This window comes from Erpetoichthys calabaricus, chromosome 2 (assembly GCF_900747795.2).
Source record: "Erpetoichthys calabaricus chromosome 2, fErpCal1.3, whole genome shotgun sequence".
Taxonomy (NCBI): domain Eukaryota; kingdom Metazoa; phylum Chordata; class Cladistia; order Polypteriformes; family Polypteridae; genus Erpetoichthys; species Erpetoichthys calabaricus.
Window position 1 is genome coordinate 125,074,298 of NC_041395.2, and position 6,000 is coordinate 125,080,297.

The window sequence follows — 6,000 nt, forward strand, 5'->3', positions numbered from 1 at the left end:
CCCCAGGAGGCGTGTCCACCCCAACATAACTACAGTGATCCCTCGCTATATCGTGCTTCGCCTTTCGCGGCTTCACTCTATCGCGGATTTTATATGTAAGCATATTTAAATATATATCACGGATTTTTTGCTGGTTCGCGGATTTATGCGGACAATGGGTCTTTTAATTTCTGGTACATGCTTCCTCAGTTGGTTTGCCCAGTTGATTTCATACAAGGGACGCTATTGGCAGATGGCTGAGAAGAAACCCAACTTACTTTTCTCTCTCTCTCTCTCTTGCACTGACTTTCTCTGATCCTGACGTAGGGGGATTGAGCAGGGGGGCTGTTCGCACACCTAGATGAAACGGACGCTCGTCTAAAAATGCTGAAAGATTATCTTCACGTTGCTACCTTCTGTGCAGCTGCTTCCTGAAGCAACATGCTGCACGGTGCTTCACATACTTAAAAGCTCGAAGGGCACGTATTGATTTTTGCTTGTTTGTTTTTCTCTCTCTCTCTCTCTCTCCCTGCTCCTGACGGAGGGGGTGTGAGCTGCCGCCTTCAACAGCTTTGTGCCGCAGTGCTTCGCATACTTAAAAGCCAAACAGCCCTATTGATTTGTTTGCTTTCCTCTGTCTTTCTGACATTCTGTGCTCCTGACGTGCACTCCTTTGAAGAGGAAGATATGTTTGCATTCTTTTAATTTTGAGACGGAACTGTCATCTCTGTCTTGTCATAGAGCACAGTTTAAACTTTTGAAAAAGAGACAAATGTTTGTTTGCAGTGTTTGAATAACGTTCCTGTCTCTCTACAACCTCCTGTGTTTCTGTGCAAATCTGTGACCCAAGCATGACAATATAAAAATAACCATATAAACATATGGTTTCTACTTTGCGGATTTTCTTATTTCGCGGGTGGCTCTGGAACGCAACCCCCGCGATGGAGGAGGGATTACTGTACTCTTGAGCCTTCCTCCTGGATATTTAAGGCAAGAGAAGAGGAAGCACAAGTAGTGTTTGTATCTGAGTTTGTAGTTGGAGTTAAATCCCTCATTATATAAAGATTATTTGAATGACTTTGTCTGCAAGTCAGATTTTCGTGACTTCTCTCTCCCTTGTGGGACAATTTGAGATATCGTGGGACTTTGTTTGTAATTTAAACTTCTAAAAGCTAGCTTTTCATTGTTGGGGTCTACCAGTAGTAATGGTAGGTGGAGCCTGACTGATTTTAGGTGTACTTCATTTATAAAACTGTGCATGGAACACTACAAGCATGAAAGTATGCTTTAAAAAAGGAAAGAAAATTAATACAGCAAAAAAAAAAATCTGATTTATAGAACCTGGCGTACACACTTTTCTATGCAATTTACTTTTATAAATCACAATAATCGTGTAAATGTGCATAGTCAATATGCCTCTAACTCCATCTGGTTGCCAACCCAACATGCACTATGCTAATTAACCTCATACATATGCAGTCATAATGCTGTAGACCAGGGGTACAGAACATATGGCCCAAGTGACGCATATGGCCCACCACATGGTTTTGTCCGGCACGTGATCTGATTAGTGAAATACAATACATATTGTCTGCTGTTTATGTATATGTACTCATATAGGCGTCAATAGAAGCAGTGGAAACTGACTGGCTCCCATAAACTGCAGTTTTTAATTTATCCAGTAGATGACAGTTCTGGTTTGCACTTGTACCTTTTCTATCTTTTTGCCAGACTTGTTTTTTCTTTATTTGTTTGATTTGTTTTGTTTGTCCAAATTTGGTAAATTTGATAGGAAAATTGCTGGTAACCATTCAGATTAAGAGTGTTTTAGGATGCAATTCACTTTAGTTTTGACAGGTCTTTCTATTGGAAACCATCTTATAAACTTATTTAACACTGATTTATTAGATATGTGAACTAAACTTTTTTTTAATTTGCAGTTTAAACGAGATAAGTCAAAATGTCTTTATCTAAGAAACGCACGGTGGATGCTGAATGTTGAGTATTCCAGGAGAAATGGACAACAAAATATTTTTTCTATGAGTGTGAACCACAAACCGACTTGCTTAGTTTGTTCTCAACAAGTGGTGGTAGCCAAATAATTTAACATTTGAAGACATTACAAAACCAACTATTGAAAAAAATATGACTGGTATACTGGAGAATTGCGAGAAGTCAAGATCAAATGTCTAATTACTGCTCTTAAAAAGCAACAGTCTGTCTTCAGTCGTAGTAATTATACAAATGATGCAGCTGTGAAGGCCTATTTTATTATTGCCAGTGAGACTGATTTGGCATCAAAGATGTTTTTTGAAAGAGAGTTCATTAAAATGTACATGGTGTAAGCAGCTGAAGTTGTTCGCCCCAACAGACGTCAGGCTTTTACGAATATAAGTTTATCGAGACAAATGGTTGCAGACAGAGTCGTGGATATGGCACAAGACTTGCACCGGCAATTGAAGGGGAAAGTAAAGACGTTTATTTGTTTTTCTATTGCAACAGAAAAGAACACCGATGTGACTGATATGGCCAGCTTGCCACAAACCAAGAGGTTTAGATGAATGTTTGAGCATTTATGAGGAGCTTGTTGAACTTATTCCTATGACAGATACAACAACTTCCAGTGACATTTTCACATGTTTAGTCAAATGCTTAGATAAGTGAACTGGTTTCTTGCTGTAAGTCTAGCTTCCAATAGTGCACTGTTGATGTGTGGAAAGGAAGCAGAGGTTGTCGCCAATTTCAAAGAAAAAGTAAAATCAATTGGAGGTAAAGAATTTTGAGGAATACATTGCACTCTTCACTATGAAGCATTATGCAGTAAATCGCTTAAAATGGATAACATCATGAATGTAGTTATCAAAACTGTAAACTTCAACCTTCTCAAAAGAACTCAGCCACCACCAGTTCTATACCTTGCTTAATAAACACAATGTCAGACAAGGTGTACAATATCTGTGGAATATGGCTGGCCGTTCATCCCGGCCAATACCCCCAAGCCGCCAGGTGGAGCTCTCCCTGCAGCATAGATAGATAGATAGATAGATAGATAGATAGATAGATAGATAGATAGATAGATAGATAGATAGATAGATAGATAGATAGATAGATACTTTATTAATCCCAAGGGGAAATGCATGGAGGTGCCCCGAAGGCCAGCAGGGAATCCTGGACAATGGGGTTTTTATCCACAGCCCTGCTAGATACCATGGGGGCCGCTAGAGGACGCTGCAGGGAGGCCCAAGGATTATTACGTGCCCTATGCCCTGGAAGTATGTCTTAGTCACAGCGACAGGAGAAATGACGTGCTTCTGGAATGAAGAAGAGAACTTTTTATCTCCCGGAAGTGATGGAAAGTCACATGGACTGGGGGGGTTGTAAACACTTCCAGGTCAGGGACTATAAAAGGACCATGGGAAATCCCAGACGACGAGCTGAGTTGGGAGGCAGGGTGGCTAAGTGTCTGGGAGTGGATGATTGAGTATTGTTTATTGGTTATTGTGGATTTATATGAGTATAGTGGAGTGGAGGGTGCTTGGTGCACATTATTATTATAAAATAAATAATAATTGGACTTTTATCTGGTGTCTGACGTTTGGTCTGAGGGTTCAAGGGGTCGACAGTGCCTCTATTGTCACATACCACATAGAAGTGAGGTAGTGAAGCTGCAGAGGTGTGCTAGAGTGTTTTTACGAACTGGGCACAAAAATCAGACAGTTTATGAATCTGAAGGTGAAAGGGTTGAGAGAACTGGATGATCCAACAATGGATTCATGACCTGGCATTTAGGGTGGATATAACTGAGCACTTAAATGTTCTGAATACAAATCTGCCAGGTCAAAAAAAACTTGTAACTGAGTACATTGGAGACACAGCTTGTGGCTATCAATCCTGTACATTTACCCTGTTTGAAAGAATCGAGTACTGAAGGAGTGAATGACAACATGGATCAATACAAGAATAAAATAACATCACTGAAAACTGAGTTTCGGCAGTTTTTTCAGATCTTGGACAGACTCTGTCCTATAATCAAGAAGTTTACCTTACCTTTCATGATCAACCCATCTGATCCACCCACTCTTGCACTCTTAGTGCATCTCTCTATTCTTCACTAGCCTCCCTAAACTGCTGCCTAAGTATCCATAGCTCCTGCCATAGCTGGCTAATCTAAATAAAAAATGTTTATTGCATTGACACAAACAAAACAATTCTGTTTGTTTATATATTTATCCAATACCATAAAGGTGAATAGAATTAATGATTGTAATGTTTTATCATATACAGGTAACAATTGGTTGAATTTTTGTGATGAACTGCTCTTGCTCCATATCTCTGAATTTTTTTACTAATGTAGCCCCCATCAATAAATAAGTTTTTCCACCCTTGCAGTAGACCTTCATTGGCTGGCAGAGCAGCCTCCATCTTAACACATCTTGCTGTGCTCTGCAACAGAGTGTGCCAAGAATATGCATGACATTGCAGCACCTCTCCTCTGCGCTCTGGCGGTCAGAAAGGTGTAAGGCGCCAGCATCTGAATGGGAACCGAATATCATTTGGCACATGTAAAAACAGGATTACTGTCACAAGGAATAGTACAGGCTATATGAAAATCTGAAGGTTCAGTCAGTTGTAATAATACAGCCATTGTACAGAGTCCCATCAGCAAATCACCTACTAAAGCTACTTTGCTTCAAAATAAATTAATCATGGGTCAACACAGGTCACCAAGCCATCATGTTGGGTCAGTCTCATTTTGACATCACAGATGATTTGTTTGTTAATAAAATCCAACAGCTTAACAGTTAACAAAAGCAGCATCATTGTTGCTAGGTGCCTTTATTGCAATAAGAGTGCTGTCAATTGCCCTGATTACTCAAGGAAAACCAGGCACTACTGCAAACTTTTTATGTTGTCACGTACAACCAGACCATATGGAAACTGGATGTAATGCCTCATCATTTGATTATGTCTTCCATTACAGTGGCCATGATGGTGCTGAAACTTGGCTAAAATATTCCTGACTTGTCAGCCAGTCATTGCTGGTAAGTGCCTGTTGCAGGAAAGTCGACCATTTTTAAAACCTGGATAATATACAAGTAGAGCCTGATTTCAGGCAGTCTTGCTTTTCTAAGGCCGGGTCCAACTCAGCACAAAGTTCTAATAGAATGGCACTAGAAAGTCCATATTGGCTCATAAGCCAGTCATCATCATTGGCGAAAAAATATTGCTGGTCCTTAAAAACTCATTCCCTTTACTTATGGCCATTTGCACAGTCTTCAAGCAGTGCCAAATAAGCCATGTTTGTAAAAAAGAAAAAGGCTTTCTAAAAGTATAATTGGAATCTCAGAAAAACAAAGCAAAAATAATCTTTTAGTCAGGCTAGACAGAACTTGTGCTGAAAATCTGCTTTATGTTTCATGCTTTTTGGAATGAATGTCATGGCTGATCAGTATTGAACACAGGATCCTAATTATTTATATTTTTTACCAACCAGTATAAAAATGAAAGGGAAACTGTATCAACTGACCAAGTAAGTAAGTAAGTAAAAGCATCCCAAAGATAAAAAAATAAAATAATGGCAATACTGAAAGCAAGCACATATTGTAATTGATCTATTTATGTAATGTATTTATTATAATGATTTTTATCTGAACCTCAATTTATGTTTTATAAAAATCCAGTTCAGGGTCACTGAACAGTATCTATCCATATATCTATATACTACTTTAATCAAACTTGAGTTTTTTTTTTGCTTAGTAGAACCCAACCACTTTATTCTGGCCAAGGGCAAAATCACCATTTATTTTTGAGATTTATAAAAGAACTTTCTCTTGTATATTTTTGGATTTTTGCTAAACATCCCCTAGGGCCAACAAAATGTTCTCATCTGACAACTACACTCAAAAATATCACTCTTCAAACTATCAAAGGTTAACCTTCTTTTCTAAGATGATTTTCTGATACTGACAATGCCAAAAGACATAACTTTTCAAAAGCTAGAGATTTCAAAGCATTTCTGCA